The 17,665-nt window shown below is 41.3% G+C and overlaps 1 pseudogene; it reads right to left on the minus strand.

Annotated features, from left to right (window-relative positions):
- Nucleotides 1–11,363, minus strand: part of LOC132344824 (ferritin heavy chain-like) — a 36,677-nt pseudogene extending 25,314 nt beyond the window's left edge.
- Nucleotides 11,364–17,665: the final 6,302 nt, after the last annotated feature.

Here is a 17,665-nt window from a genome sequence, read left to right on the forward strand (position 1 = left end):
AATAACCTCAGATATGCAGATGACACCAGCCTTATGGCAGAAGGTGAAGAGAAACTCAAAAGGCTCTTGATGAAAGTGAAAGTGGAGAGTGAAAAAGTTGGCTTAAAGCTCAACATTCAGAAAACAAAGATCATGGCATCTGGTCCCATCACTTCATGGGAAATAGATGGGGAAACAGTGGAAACAGTGTCAGACTTTATTTTGGGGGGTTCCAAAATCACTGTAGATGGTGACTGCAGCCATCAAATTAAAAGACGTTTACTCCTTGGAAGGAAAGCTATGACCAACCTAGTAGCATATTCAAAAGCAGAGACATTACTTTGCCAACAAAGGTCCATGTAGTCAAGGCTATGGTTTTTCCTGTGGCCATGTATGGATGTGAGAGTTGGACTCTGAAGAAGGCTGAGTGCCAGAGAATTGATGCTTTTGAACTGTGGTGTTGGAGAAGACTCTTAAGAGTCCTTTGGACTGCAAGGAGATCCAACCAGTCCATTCTGAAGGAGATCAGCCCTGGGATTTCTTTGGAAGGAATGATGCTAAAGCTGAAATTCCAGTACTTTGGCCACCTCATGCGAAGAGTTGACTCATTGGAAAAGACTCTGATGCTGGGAGGGATTGGGAGCAGGAGGAGAAGGGGATGACAGAGGATGAGATGGCTGGATGGCATCACTGAGTCGATGGACGTGAGTCTGGGTGATCTCCAGGAGTTGTTGATGGACAGGGAGGCCTGGCGTGCTGCGATTCATGGGGTCACAAAGAATCGGACACAACTGAGCGACTAAACTGAAGTGAACACCTAAAGCAACTAGAAAAGGAAGAAATGAAGGACCCCAGGGTTAGTAGAAGGAAAGAAATCTTAAAAATTAGGGCAGAAATAAATGCAAAAGAGATAAAAGAGACCATAGCAAAAATCAACAAAGCCAAAAGCCGCTTCTTTGAAAGGATAAATAAAATTGACAAACCATCAGCCAGTCTCATCAAGAAACAAAGGGAGAAAATCAAATCAATAAAATTAGAAATGAAAATGGAGAGATCACAACAGACAACACAGAAATACAAAGGATCATAAGAGACTACTATCAGCAATTATATGCCAATAAATTGGACAATGTGGAAGAAATGGACAAATTCTGAGAAAAGTACAACCTTCCAAAACTGAACCAGGAAGAAATAGAAAATCTTAACAGACCCATCACAAGCACGGAAATTAAAACTGTAATCAGAAATCTTCCAGCAAACAAAAGCCCAGGTCCAGACAGCTTCACAGCTGAATTCTACCAAAAATTTAGAGAAGAGCTAACACCTATCCTACTCAAACTGTTTCCAAAAATTGCAGAGAAAGGTAAACTTCCAAATTCATTCTATGAGGCCACCATCACCCTAATACCAAAACCTGACAAAGATGCCACAAAAAAAAGAAAACTACAGGCCAATATCACAGATGAACATAGATGCAAAAATCCTTAACAAAATTCTAGCAATCAGAATCCAACAACACATTAAAAAGGTCATACACCATGACCAAGTGGGCTTTATCCCAGGGATGCAAGGATTCTTCACTATCCACAAATCAATCAATGTAATACACCACATTAACAAATTGAAAGATAAAAACCATATGATTATCTCAATAGATGCAGAGAAAGCCTTTGACAAATTCAACATCCATTTATGATAAAAACTCTCCAGAAAGCAGGAATAGAAGGAACATACCTCAACATAATAAAAGCTATATATGACAAATCCACAGCAAACATGATCCTCAATGGTGAAAAATTGAAAGCATTTCCTCTAAAGTCAGGAACAAGACAAGGGTGCCCACTTTCACCATTACTATTCAACATAGTTTTGGAAGTTTTGGCCACAGCAATCAGAGCAGAAAAAGAAATAAAAGGAATCCAAACTGGAAAAGAAGAAGTAAAACTCTCACTGTTTGCAGATGACATGATCCTCTACATAGAAAACCCTAAAGACTCCACCAGAAAATTACTAGAACTAATCAATGAATATAGTAAAGTTGCAGGATATAAAATCAACACACAGAAATCCCTTGCATTCCTATACACTAATAATGAGAAAATAGAAAGAGAAATTAAAGAAACAATTCCATTCACCATTGCAATGAAAAGAATAAAATACTTTAGGAATATATCTACCTAAAGAAACTTAAGACCTATATACAGAAAACTATAAAACACTGGTGAAAGAAATCAAAGAGGACACTAATAGATGGAGAAATATACCATGTTCATGGATTGGAAGAATCAATATAGTGAAAATGAGTATACTACCCAAAGCAATCAATAGGTTCAATGCAATCCCTATCAAGCTACCAACGGTATTTTTCACAGAGCTAGAACAAATAATTTCACAATTTGTGTGGAAATACAAAAAATCTCGAATAGCCAAAGCTATCTTGAGAAAGAAGAATGGAACTGGAGGAATCAACCTGCCTGACTTCAGGCTCTACTACAAAGCCACAGTCATCAAGACAGTATGGTACTGGCACAAAGACAGAAATATAGATCAATGGAACAAAGTAGAAAGCCCAGAGATAAATCCACGTACATATGGACACCTTATCTTCGACAAAGGAGGCAAGAATATACAATGGATTAAAGACAATCTCTTTAACAAGTGGTGCTGGGAAAACTGGTCAACCACTTGCTAAAGAATGAAACTAGATCACTTTCTAACACCATACACAAAAATAAACTCAAAATGGATTAAAGATCTAAACGTAAGACCAGAAACTATGAAACTCCTAGAGGAGAACATAGGCAAAACACTCTCCGACATACATCACAGCAGGATCCTCTATGACCCACCTCCCAGAATATTGGATATTAAAACAAAAATAAACAAATGGGACCTAATTAAACTTAAAAGCTTCTGCACAACAAAGGAAACTATAAGCAAGGTGAAAAGACAGCCTTCAGAATGGGAGAAAATAATAGCAAATGAAGCAACTGACAAACAACTAATCTCAAAAATATACAAGCAACTCCTGCAGCTTAATTCCAGAAAAATAAATGACCCAATCAAGAAATGGGCCAAAGAACTAAATAGACATTTCTCCAAACAAGACATACAGATGGCTAACAAACACATGAAAAGATGCTCAACATCACTCATTATTAGAGAAATGCAAATCAAAACCACTATGAGGTACCATTTCATGCCAGTCAGAATGGCTGTGATCCAAAAGTCTACAAGCAATAAATGCTGGAGAGGGTGTGGAGAAAAGGGAACCCTCTTACACTGTTGGTGGGAATGCAAACTAGTACAGCCACTATGGAGAACAGTGTGGAGCTTCCTTAAAAAACTGGAAATAGAACTGCCTTATGACCCAGCAATCCCACTGCTGGGCATACACACTGAGGAAACCAGAATTGAAAGAGACACGTGTACCCCAATGTTCATCGCAGCACTGTTTATAATAGCCATGACATGGAAGCAACCTAGATGTCCATCAGCAGATGAATGGATAAGAAAGCTGTGGTACATATACACAATGGAATATTACTCAGCCATTAAAGAAAATACATTTGAATCAGTTCTAATGAGATGGATGAAACTGGAGCCTATTATACAGAGTGAAGTAAGCCAGAAAGAAAAACACCAATACAGTATACTAACGCATATATATGGAATTTAGAAAGATGGTAACAATAACCCTCTATATGAGACAGCAAAAGAGACACTGATGTATAGAATAGTCTTTTGGACTCTGTGGGAGAGGGAGAGGGTGGAATGATTTGGGAGAATGGCATTGAAACATGTATAATATCATACACGAAACGAGTCTCCAGTCCAGGTTCGATGCACGATACTGGATGCTTGGGGCTGGTGCACTGGGATGACCCAGAGTGATGGTACAGGGAGGGGGGAGGGAGGAGGGTTCAAGATGGGGAACACATGTATACCTGTTGCAGATTCATGTTGATGTATGGCAAAACTGATACAATATTGTAAAGTTAAAAAATGAAAAAAAAAAGGAAAGAAAAAAAAGAAAAAAGAAAAGATCAACAGAGAAAAAAATAAAAATAACACATAAAAATTAAATATATTTAATCAAAAAAAAAAAAACCACACAACCTAAATGGTTGTGGTATTTTCCTTTTTTATTTTCATGTTTATACTAGCTATTTCAATGATTCCATAAATGTTTCATGTTTGAAGTGCATAATTATGTCTTTTAAGAAAACAATTTCTATGTTTTCTTAAACATAGAAATGTATGAAAACAATTTCATACATACTATGTCAGGGTTTACCCAAAACCCATACTGAATTCTCACTTTAATATGAAGTACTATAACATTTATTTAATATAATATGGGTCTGTCTTGGGTCTAGACCAAGATGGAGTGCATTACTGGAAATAACAGAAAGGAGTCTTTATTTCACATATAACATAACCACATATTCAGAGGCTTTGGGGCATTACAATAGTATATTTTTAATATAGAAAAATTATATTTATTTCTTTCACAGAAACACATTTTAGCTCTAAATAACTATTCTATGATTGTTTCTTCTACATAATGCAACAGAATCCCTGCAAGTAACAGATACATGCTAGCTAACCAGATTCTACCGACAAAAAGAATTATTACCAAAATAATTTACTAAGATTATTTTTGTGCTATTATTAATTTGGAGACTAATATGTTAGAAATTAATTAAAATTATCTGAAATTATTGATAGTAAGCAGAAGGATAAAACACTATTAACTAACGATATTGTTAGCTTCTTTTCTAATTATTTTTTTTTCTTTTTTTTTTCTAACTTTATTTTATTTTTAAACTTTACATAATTGTATTAGTTTTGCCAAATATCAAAATGTATCCGCCACAGGTATACATGTGTCTAATTATTTTTTTAAATTTTTTTTTTTTTTTTTACTTTACAATATTGTATTGGTTTTGCCATACATCAAAAGTGAGTCACGGCATTATTTTCAAAATTGTTTATTGACTAAAACTGTAAAACAAGAAATAACCAAAAGCAAAAAAGAAGAAAGAGACACGTGTACCCCAATGTTCATCTCAGCACTGTTTATAATAGCCAGGACATGGAAGCAACCTAGATGTCCATCAGCAGATGAATGGATAAGAAAGCTGTGATACATATACACAATGGAGTATTACTCAGCCATTAAAAAGAATACATTTGAATCAGTTCTAACGAGGTGGATGAAACTGGAGCCTATTATACAGAGTGAAGTAAGCCAGAAAGAAAAACACCAATACAGTATACTAATGCATATATATGGAATTTAGAAAGATGGTAACGATAACCCTGTATGCCAGACAGCAAGAGACACAGATGTATAGAACAGTCTTTTGGACTCTGTGGGAGAGGGAGAGGGTGGGATGATTTGGGAGAATGGCACTGAAACACATATAATATCATATATGAAACGAATCGCCAGTCCAGGTTCAATGCATGGTACTGGATGCTTGGGGCTGGTGCACTGAGACGACCCAGAGGGATGGTACGGGGAGGGAGGAGGGAGGGGGGTTCAGGTTGGGGAACACATGTATACCTGTGGCAGATTCACATTGATGTATGGCAAAACCAATACAATACTGTAAAGTAATTAACCTCCAATTAAAATAAATAAAGTTATATTTTAAAAAAATAAAAAGAGTAATACATAAATTTATGCTTACAAACATCTTTGCACATATCCCAGGGTCAAATGCATTTATCAAGAAGAACTACATGATGTTCAAGGTCATTCTAATGATTCATTTGTGTATTAGACTGCTAGGGCTGCAATAACAAAATACCACATATTGGGTAGCTTAAACAAATGACATTTATTTTCTTACTATTCTGGAGTCTAGAAGTCAAGCAAGATCAAGGTGCTGGCAGGATTGGTTTCTAGAGAGACCTCTCATCCTGGCTTGCAGATGGCTGCCTTCTTGCTGTGTCCTTAAGTAGCCTTTTCTCTGTGTCCCTCTCTGGTGTCACTTCCTCTTCTAAAGAGAACATCAGTCATATTCAATTAAGACCCAACACTTACAACCTCACTTAACCAAAATTACCTCTTTAAAAGTCCTATCTCAAAACAAAGTCCCATTGGGTGAAGGGACTTCAATATATGAATTGGATGGGTTGGGGGGAGGGGTACAAAAATTTAGTTCCTGTGCTTTGGGGTGGGGGAGGGTAAAAGAAATACAGAGGAATTTAGGCCTCATTTCAAATCTTATTGTATTTCTGGAGAATATTGCTAAAAAGATGTGAGGGGCCTGCTATTTAATCCCTGAATGTAGGAGTGGTGGTGGGTTTAGGGGAGTATTGTTTTGGAGAAAAAGAGAACTCACCAAGATACAAGGAAAATGAAAGTCGTTCAGTCATGTCTGACACTTTGAGACCCCATGGACTATAGAGTCCATGTAATTCTCCAGGCCAGAATACTGGAGAGGGTAACTGTTCCCTTCTGCAGGGGATCTTCCAAAGCCAAGGATCGAACAAGGGTATCCTGCATTATAGGCAGATTCTTTACCAGCTGAATCACCAGGGAAGCCCAAGAATACTGGAGTGGGTCTTCAGTGGATCTTCCTAACCCAGGAATTGAACTGGGGTCTCCTGCATTGCAGGAGAGGTTTCTTTACCAGCTGAGTCACCAGGGAATCCCCTGAGAGTAAATCAGGGTCTGTTCTAGAGATAATATGAAATATTGCTAAGATTTTTATTTACTTTCTTAGGACAGCTCTAGGGAACTTTATATGATATACATGAGAATCTTAATTATTGAATCCTATAGGTTATACAAGGTTTATTAAGAAGACAAGTCATTACAACATGGAAATACCCACTAAAAACTAACCAGTTGGAACACTGGTAAACACTCAAGGCTCACTTTCTATTTAACTATTGTTGTTCAGTCGTCATGTCTGACTCTTTGCAACCCATGGACTGCAACACTCCAGGCTTCCCTGTCTTTCACTATCTCTGGGAGTTTGCTCCTGGAGCTGGCTCATACAGGCTCTCAGAAATGGTGTACATGTGCCTTTCCAACTCCACATTCAGTGACATCACATTTGGTCACTTGGAATAGACCACAGTGGAGAATCTATACAAGGCAATTGGGAAACACTATAAACCAGATCTCTTTGTTTTTCTGAGAACTGATTGTTCAAGATTTAACCAGCAAATCATTGAATTGATTCATGGCCTTTGAATCAATATCACTGCTGAGTCACTTGTTGCCTATTGTTCAAAATAAAAATTCAATGTAAACAAAAGGCAGCATGAAACTCAATATCCTACAACAGATGTTAGATTTTATGACATTGTTGAAAGAGGTTCTGTGCTAATATCCATGGCATACACATTTGTTGTTGTTTAGTCACTAAGTTGTGTCTGACTCTTCTGCAACGCTATGGACTGTAGCCTGCCAGACTCCTCCATCCATGGGATTTCCTAGGCAAGAATACTAGAGTGGGTTGCCATTTCCTTCTCCATGATCAACTGTCAATTATCCATTATCACTGTCTACTTTTAAGTGTTAACCTTCAGCTTTCATTAACCATTTCTTTTTAAGAGAAGCACAATAAAGCACACATCGTGCTTTGAAGGACATAGTAAGCAGATTCTAGAAGTTCTACAACCACAAGTTTTTTAAAAGCTTGGTTGAAGTCAGACTTTAATATGAGATATTATTAACTCATTCTCTAAAGCAGATCTACCAGGGCATCCATCAAATGACACATTTTCGATTTCTGAGGGCTTCCCTGGTGGCTCAGATGGTAAAGAATCCATCTGCAATGCAGGAGACCTGGGTTCAATTCCTGGGTTGGACTGAACCCCTGGAGGAGGGCATGTCAACCCACTCCAATATTCCTGCCTGGACAATTCCATGGACAGAGGAGCCTGGCAGGCTATACTCATGGAGTCGCAAAGAGTTGGACACCACTGAGTGATTAAGCACAGACTTCTGAAGGGCTTCCCAGGCAGTGCTAGTGGTAAAGAATCCATTTGCCAATGCAGGAGACATAAAAGACATAGGTTCAATCCCTGGGTCGGGAAGGTCCCCTGGAGAGGGTACGGCAACCCACTCCAGTACTCTTGCCTGGACAGAGTACTCTTGCCTCACAAAGAGTCAGACATGACTGAAGCGACTTGGCACACAGACTTCACAAATCTTTTTCTCACATTTTTTTTTCCTTTGGGGGTGTGAGGGGAGGGTGGCATACCAAATTACTTTATTTGAAGGAATGGTACTAAAGAAAGAACTTAAGTATTATGACCCAAACACAGATGCACTGCCTTGATGACCAGGGAAGTCATCCCTGTGACTACGGGAAGTCAGCCTAAGGCTTAGCTCTCATTATCACGGTGTCCCAGTATGTGCTTGTCAAAGAGATACTCTGCCATGCCAGACTCAGGGGACCCCCGTCTTGCACAGGTTGGTTACACGGTCACCCAGTTCTTTGTTGGATTTCTCCTGCTCATTCAGGTAATGAGTCCCAATGAAGTCACACAAATGGGGGTCATTTCTGTCAGTGGCCAGTTTGTGCAGTTCCAGTGGTGACTAATTCACACTTTTTTCCAAATGTAGCACACATTCCATTGCACTCCACCCATTCTCCCAGTCATCAAGGTCTAATTCCTTAACATCCTAAGGGAAGATTCGGCCACTTTACTGGTTCTGTAGCTTCATTCGCTTCTCAGCATGTTCCCTTTCATCACAAGATTGGTAAGAAAATACTTGGCAAAGTTCTTCAAAGCCACATCATCACAGTCAAAACAGTATGACACAGATGTAGCAGGCAAACAGCTCCAGTGGGGTAGTTGATGGCATCCTCCGAGTCCTGGCAGTAGTCCAGGCAGCATCTGCAAGAAGATGCAGTCATCCTGGAAGGTGGCTGAGAGGTGGAGGTGGGGGCCTGGGGTGGGTCGAGGGCTCTGGGTGGGTGGTAGTGAGGGCTGACTCTGAGCAGCTGGCCAAGGCAAGGGACAAGCACCAAGTTCCATCCAAGCACTGTTGAAGCAGGAAATTGTGGCGATTGTCCAAAACGATTGCCTCTCCCATGGTTTTTTGAAACAAGTAAATGACTAAGTAAATGAAAAAGTAAATGACTAAGTTAAAGTTGCCATGCTCAGTCACTCAGTCATGTCTGACTCTGTGGCCGCATGGATTGTAGCCCATCAGGCTCGTTTGTCCACGGAGTTTCCCAGGCAAGAATGCTGGAGTGGGTTGCTATTTCCTTCTCTATACGTTTCTATCAGTTCAGTTCAGTTCAGTCGCTCAGTCGTATCAGACTCTGCAACCCCATGGACTGCAGCACGCCAGGTCTCCCTGTCCATCAATAACACCCAGAGCTTACTCAAACTCATGCCCATTGAGTCAATGATGCCATCCAACCATCTCATCCTCTGTCGTCCCCTTCTCCTCCCGCCTTCAATCTTTCCCAGCATCAGGATCTTTTCCAAGGAGTTCTTCAAATCAGGTGGCCAAAGCATTGGAATTTCAGCTTCAGCATCAGTCCTTCCAATGAATATTCAGGACTGATTTCCTTTAGGATGGACTGGCTGGATCTCCTTGCTGTCCAAGGGACTCTTAAGACTCTTCTCCAACACCACAGTTCAAAAGCATCAATTCTTTGGTGCTCAGTTTTCTTTACAGTCCAACTCTCATGTCCATACATGACTATTGGAAAAACCATAGCTTTGACTTGATGGACATTTGTTGGCAAAGTAATGTCTCTGCTTTTGAATACACTGTCTAAGTTGGTCATAATTTTTCTTCCAAGGAGTAAGCATATTTTAATTTCATGGCTGCAGTCACCATCTGCAGTGATTTTGGAGCCCAAAAATATAGTCTGTCACTGTTTCCATTGTTTCCCCATCTTTTTGCCAGGAAGTGATGGGACTAGATGTCATGATCTTAGTTTTCTGAATGTTGAGCTTTAAGCCAACTTTTTCAGTCTCCTCTTTCATTTTCATCAAGAGGCTCTTTAGTTCTTCACTTTCTGCCATAAGGGTGGTGTCATCTGCATATCTGAGGTTATTGATATTTCTCCTGGCAATCTTGATTCCAACTTGTGCTTCATCCAGCCCAGCATTTCTCATGATGTACTCTGAATATAAGTTAAATAAGCAGGGTGACAATATGCAGCCTTGACATACTCCTTTCCCGATTTGGAACCAGTCTGTTGTTTCATGTCCAGTTCTAACTGTTGCTTCTTGACCTGCATACAGATTTCTCAGGAGGCAGGTCAGGTTTCCATACTATGAATCAAAAACCACCTTAAAGTTTAAGAGGTTAATTTAATTAACCATACTCAAAGTTAGTCTGTTTTGTGGGTTTTAAACTGGAAATGCATAAAAAGCAAGTAGTTTGAAAATTTAATCTTTTCCAGTGTTGTTTTGCTTACAAATCTATTCTTCTTTCCTACTATCACCACCTGACCTTAAGTAGGTATACACTATCCACTTTTAACTCTTTAACAGAGCAAAATTGAGTGGGACACAGCCTACTCATACATTAATATTCTCCTTCTTTGTCTCTCCTTCTCTCTCTCAGATACACAGAGACACAATCATTCATCATTCACTCAGGTCAGGTCTACTGTCCTTATAGCCAAGAGTCATCATCTCAAACCTGTAGAAACAAGAGATGGGCAGAGAATGTAAAGAAATCTACAGCAAGACAACCAAGTTGAGTGCATTGAGCATGGTACCAGAGGCTGGGGATACAAAAGCAAGTACAATTAGATTTTACTGAAAAGGAAATGGGCTCAATGAGTCATATGACTGGCCCAAAGACAGTTGTTTTAGCCAACAAGAGACAGAAATGGAATTCAAATGCCTGGACTCTTAAAAGCAGACAGCCCTCCAAATGACCACCTTCAAAGGACCTAAAATCTAGTAGATAAAGAGATTGATCAATACTGAAATGTGTTTTGTTTTGAGGAAAGGAGTGGAGTGGAGGGAAGGAAACTCGCCTATCCTGGATAGGAGAGGAGAGTTGCTAAAGCTTCTTGGAAGATGGCTGGTTCCTCTAAGCTGTGGAAGACCAGCGACTATAGTAAGGTAAGAATTAAGGGAAAGGGCATTCTGGGCAAAGAGAACACACAGAGAAAAATCAAATAGGGAACTGCAAATTTCACATTTCTGAGTCATACATTCAGGAAGAGTACTGAGGAAGATAAAGATATTGAGGTAGGGTACTTCCCTGGTGGTCCAGTGGTTAAGATTCTGTGCTCCCAATGCAGGGAGCCCAGCTTCAACCCCTGGTCAAGGAAATAGATCCCATGTGCCACAGCTAAAGATCCTGCATGCTACAACTAAGACCTGAGGCAGCCAAATAAACAAACAAATATAAATAATTTAAAAGAAAAAAATGATGCTGAGGTAAAAAGGAGTCAGAGTAGGGACAGGGGAGAAGGGGATGTTTGGAATGCCAACTAAGGAGTTGCCACTTGAAGGGTTTTAAGTGGGAGACATTGTGAGATATGTGGTTGATGACAGGCACACGGGTGGAAATGAACTGGATGTCCTGGAAAAGAAGTGAGACAGGCAGCTAGGAGGTCAGATAGAAATAAAGCAATAGCTCCTTTTATGTGGTCCCTGATTGGTCAAGTTCATCCTACACAAGGACACAGTGGGAATTGGTCACAGAAATAATAGAGCAGCACAGAGGCCAGTTCAAAACTATGATATAAGGTACAAATGCTTCTACATACCAAATACACCACAGCTGACCCTGGCTCTTTAGACTTAAGACTTTTTTGCTCAGCTACAATTTAATGAAAGATCCTTAGATTATTCTATAGTCTTTCTACACCACAGATTGTTCAATGTTAAGGACTATATCTTATTTCTATCTGTAAATCCTTCATTATTCACTATACACACAGTGACTTTCACATTAAGTGCTCTGTTCATGCTTTTTTAAAAATCCTTTCATTTTACAAATGAGCACTTTCTATACACCATGTTCCAGGGACTAAGGAAACAGATTAGAACCATACTCTCACTGAGCTTATCTTCTAGTTTGAGAAATAGACAGTAAACAAATACATAATATTTTCAAGAAGTGATACTACTTAACATAGGGATAGAGTGATGAAGGTTCTAATTTTTCTTATAAAGGCTTATAAGGTGATCAGAGAAGGTCTCCCTGATGAGATGAATATTTGAGTAAAGCCCATAACAAAAGTACCTGAAACAGAGTATTCCAGGCAGGAGAGTGCACAGGGTGTTTATGACACAGCAAGAAAGCCAGGGTAGCTACAGCAGAGGGACCATAAGGACAAGCGTAAGGCGATGAGATTAGAGAGGTGGCTGGGGTTCAAATTATGGAGGGACTTGGATATGAATTTCTTTAGGTATAACTGAAGATGAAATTTCACTTCTTCATGCTGAGTCCCATTCTCAAGAAACACAAAGGAAGTAGGATTAGTTGTAGAAAATCTTAGAGGTAAATCTACTGCTCAAAGGCATTGCAAAACATTCTTAAACAAAGTAAGCATGATTATTAGATATTACTTGGAAATCTATCCACTACCTCCCTACACTAAGACTCTTATTGCCTCCAATAAGACAATTTAGAATAGACTGGAGGAGGCGGGGGGGGGTGTAGGTTTCTGAAATAACAGTTCAAAAATATCTTTCAAAAAGGTAATATTCCTGTTCTAGCCAAGGTAGTATTCCTGTTCTAGTCAATCCACTAAGGTATGCTTTTTTTAAAAAAAAAAAAAAAGGCCAAGGTTTATCTTCTCCAGTCATGCAGGGTTCTACTTTTCATCACACATAAAGGGTCGTTCCTGACTACCATTTCCATGAGATTAACCTTCCAAACCTCAGGTTCCACCGATCACTCAACAGGTAGCATAAGAATTACATCAATTGTGAATTACATTCCATGATTCTGGCACAAAGATCTGCAACTGATTCTACTACAAGTAGTGTGTATAAATGCTGAGATTTCCCTGGAATGAGATGACAATTAGTAGATATTTCTCACACAAAGATGAAGGTCAGGCATTCCGTGCTACTAAATCCCCTATGAGCATGACTTTCCCTGCAACACTTTCTGCTGGCAAAGTGGCAAACAGCAAAATACAAAAGAAACAGCTTGGGTCAGAACAAGGGGAGAAGGGAGTTTGAGAATGGAAAGAAGAGCACGGAACAGAAGGAGATGTGAAAAGAGAAAGTACTTTGGAATGAACTGATGGAGGGAGGAGAATGAAAAGAGAAACACACAGGAAGGTAGGGCACACACTGATATCATCCTGCACTGTTGTTTACTTGTGTGTCTGTGCCCTCCTGGATTGGATCCCCCAGTATCTAGGTGGTTTCTAGTGGTGCATTTCCAGCACGGAGCCCACTAAGCCCTGCTCACACTCAGCACTAAATTGTTTGTGGAGGTATGAGAATGAAAGGATTGCTCTCTCTTCCCCCTCTTTCACCATATATCTTCCTGACTTCTATAAAGCCTAGTTTGCTATTTATTCTTTTGTTTCTATTCGGCTTTTTCCCCCCCTCCTCTGTCCTGTAAGTCAACCCATGTGTGCGCCCTCTGTCGTATTACCAAAATGTGGCAGCCAGAGACAAAATGATAGGACCAAAGGGGAACCGTCTATAACCAAGGCTGCCCGCCAGACTTAGGCAAAGACTACACAGAAATGGCATCAGAAAAAAAGGCAATTGCAATGATCATAAGAGAAACACAAAAGAAGTGAGCTGCCAGGCTGCTGAAAGGGAAGGCTCAAATCTTCTCGTGCCTACAAACATTTGCTGTGACAGCCTTTTATTGGAGCCGTTGACATGCCTCATGGGTTAAGAGCAAAGTGTTAAGAGAGGTTCTGTCTAGGATAGAAACAAGAAAAGGTACTCACGGGAGAAAGGACAGAGAAGAATTCCAGGGCCTGGATGTGCGGGAGATAGACGAGAAGAGGAACTCAAGACCAGCTTGGAATCGTAAGGGATAATCTGTAGGTGACTGGGGCTTATAAAGTAGCCTCAAGTATGGGATGAAGTGAAGGCCCCTGAAGGCGAGACAGAGTGAGGCCTCACCCGAAAGAGAAAGAGCAGAACGAAGACACACCCCTGCAGCTACTTCACACCTAATGCCCCCGTGCAAGGCGCTTCCCTGGCCAGCTTGGACCCACTGGCTTCCAAGATTCCTCGCTGCAAGCTGGACCGCGGAGCCCTGAACTACAATACCCATAGTGCCCCACGCGCAGGCCGAGTGAACCGCCCTCTTCTGATCCCCACTAGCCAATGGGTTTCGCCATCTTCCTCTGCCCCTGGAAATACGACGGGAGGAGTCAGCGCTTCCGGTCCCGTGTTCTCTTTGGCCCTCGGGGAATCCAAAGATGTAGTGCTTACGGAGGAGCCGTAAGGCAGCGGTCCTAGGTGTAATGAAGGGATCGTCCATTGCATGGGTTCCGCTAACAGAACGTGGGCTGTTTAGGCTAACAGATGGCACCAAACCTCTGCTTTTAGGCCCCTTCCCCACCTCTTCCGGGGCGGACCTCAGACCTTCAACACATGCGCACTGTCCTTCCTCCGCCCCTGTGATGGGGCGAGCCTAGGACCTTTAGCACATGCGCACTTCACATTCTCTGGGACTGACCTCGGACTTGGAGCACTAGTACCCCTAGACCAAGACCTGACAGACTGTCTGGGGTCTCTGGTTGTTTCCGTTGCTATGCTCAGGACACTGTATTTTGGGTAATGCTGTCTTTTTTTTTGTTTTAACTTTCTCTTGTTTAACATCGGGAAGCAGCAATGAAGTGTTATTGAAAAATCCCTAAAGCTGGATTTGAAATATGCACTTTGTAACACACCAGCTTTGGGGTATTGGGCAGGTCATTTATTCGTGCTGCTGGCAGGGCTGTATGCAAACTACTGGTGCCCACAGCCCTCCGGTCCCCGTAGGACTGTAGTTTCCAGGCCACTGGAAACTTCTAAGAGGAGTGCACCAGAAAACCAAATGACCGAGCTGAGCATTGGTGGAGCATCGTGGAATGCAGTGAAAGAAAGGAACTGGAAATGGGACGGCATTTGGGGCGCCAGCTGGAAGGAGAAATGGGGAAAGAAAAGTTTTGTTGGGTTTTCCGCTCTATCTGCAATTGCTGATAATTCTCCATTTAAATATCATCCCATCTGACTTTTATCCATCCCTATTGTCATTCACAGATCAAGATCTCTTGCTTAAATTCTCTCCAGTCCCCACCCCACCCCCTGTTGAACTAAACTGCAAACATGATCATTAAAATGTGTCATGACTTCTCTTTGCCCCTAAAATTAAGTGCCAACACCTTAAGGCTCTTATTGTCTGGTCTCTTCCTTCTCCACCAGTCTTCTCTCACTCTTTGTTCGAATCACCTTCAAATACTTTTAACACAGGAGGCTGCTTCTTACCGCCTGGCCTTTTTATGTGTGGAAACAATGTAATAAACACTCTGAATTCTGCTGAACACAGTCCTGGGTTGGTTTCAAGCAGTGCCTTCCACCATACTCCGTCAATTCTTCCCTTTTCCTCTCTGAAAGATTCTGTAGCTTTCTGTTTGTTTAGTTATTAGAAGTCCAGCCTAGTGTAATGAGTCCATTTTAAAGCTTTAGTCTCACATCAAGTTTACATAGCTTCCTTACCCTCAGCACCAGCCAACCTTCAGCATGGGATGCCATTTGGGGAACTGATACATCCTGTCCTTTAATAGAACTCTCTCTTTTGCTAACTTGTGTTGGAACCTGGAGGAAGGACTGGGGATGGCCTAGGAGGAAGGGCAGAATGTCCTTTTCCCTAACTGGGCAAGTCATGGTAAGTAATCATCTGTTTGTTGTTTGACTCTCAGGCTAAAGCTGACTGATAGTGGATACCTTCCATTTAGAAGATGCCCAAATGCTAATGCTTATGGGCACATGGATTAGTTTCCTGGGAGCTCTCCCCATTGCACAATCCCCTGATAGGAAATCTGCTCCAATCTAACTGCTTCCCACAATGCCTCAGGTCCTGCCTTTGGCTGTATAACTAAGCTCCCTGGCTACTGGTCTTCTTGCGAGGACGACCAGCAAGATGGCTCAAACTCTACTGACTTTTCACACTGTTCTTTTGACTTACAGGAAATTCATACATCCTACTAAACCACATTGTACAAGTGACAGCTCTTTTCCAGTCAACCCTCATTCTTTACTCCAGTGATCACAGAGAACAGATCAGCAAGCCCATCAGCAGATATCCAACCAAGGACTGAGATGCAGTCTCTCCTTGCCAAGCCACCAATTTCTAAGAGACCCCTCACTCTAAGGAGCTGAGGACAAAATGCACAGCACTTGATCCTCTGGTGATGGACTCATGACTCCATCAATCCCTTTCCCCTTTCCACCTCCACAGCATCTTCTATTTATTTCCTGGGGAGGTAGAGGATAGGGTACTGGGGATATAGCAGAACTGACTCGCCACCTCTTGATGGTACCTTTTACTTTTGTGGCAAAACTGACAATTCCAGGGTACCAAATGAGTCCTGCTTAACATCCTGAAACAAAAAAGCTATCTCCTTTGCCCAGAATACTTGCCACATACTTCAACACCTTCTCTTCCCCCTTCCCTTTATCTGTGATTAGCTCCTTTACTATCAATGTATCACTGTAACTATCATCATTGCCAAGAAGAAATTCTAACACTGCCAAGCCTAAGGCAGCAGACTGATCTATCACCTCCAAAGTTCCTCTTGCCTCCCTCATCATAACATTTACCACATTATGTTCTAAATGACTCTCGACAGTACATCCTCCCCATGAGCCCAGGCACCACAACGGCTGGGACAGTGTCAGTTTTGCTCATCTTTGTCTCATCGTCGCTCACACACAGAAAGCACTAAATACATAAACGAAGGATTCCCAGGCTTTGGGGAAGAGTCTGTGTGGTTTGAAAGAGCCTAGGGTTATGGGACTTTCTGGTGATCCAGTGGTTAAAAAAATGATGTGTGCTCAGTCATGTCCTACCCTTTGGGATCCCATGGACTGTAGCCCACCAGGCCTTCTGTCCAAGGAATTTTCCAGGCAAGAATACTGGAGTGGGATGCCATTTCCCTCTCCATGCCCCATGGTTAAGAAGCCACCTTCCAATGTGGGGGATGCAGATTCTATCCCTGGTCAGGGAACTAGGATCCCACATGCCAGAAAGCAACTAAGCCCTCATTGAGCCCACACTCTGTGGAGCTCAAGCTACACAACAAGAGGAGCCACCACAATGAGAAGCCCACACACCACAATGAAGACCCAGTGCAGCCAAAATAACAAGTTTTAAAAATAGAAAATAAAGAGCCTGGGTCCTGCTACAATGCCTCCATCCCTGCTGCTTCTACCTCCCTGAGAGCTGCTGTGCTCTACGCCTACTTTGTATATCAAGTTGTGTTGCTGGAACATCTCTGAAACATCTAAAGTGCTGTATTAAAATCTGCACTTTTATAAATTAGTTTTATTCGCTCAACCAGCTATATAAGCATCAGCAATGTTTGTAAAATAGGAAATTGTGAGGCAGTCAAGGGTGGGGTGTTACCCTACACTTTTGACTCCATTCCTTACATGCCCAGAATTCCCTTCCCAGTTGTTTAGAAGTTTGAGTCTGCCCAGTAGGAGCTCCCTTCCCACTATTTGTCTGTGGTGGAAAGAAACGATGGTTTCTCCTATG

This window comes from Bos taurus, chromosome 3 (assembly GCF_002263795.3).
Source record: "Bos taurus isolate L1 Dominette 01449 registration number 42190680 breed Hereford chromosome 3, ARS-UCD2.0, whole genome shotgun sequence".
NCBI classification, from domain to species: domain Eukaryota; kingdom Metazoa; phylum Chordata; class Mammalia; order Artiodactyla; family Bovidae; genus Bos; species Bos taurus.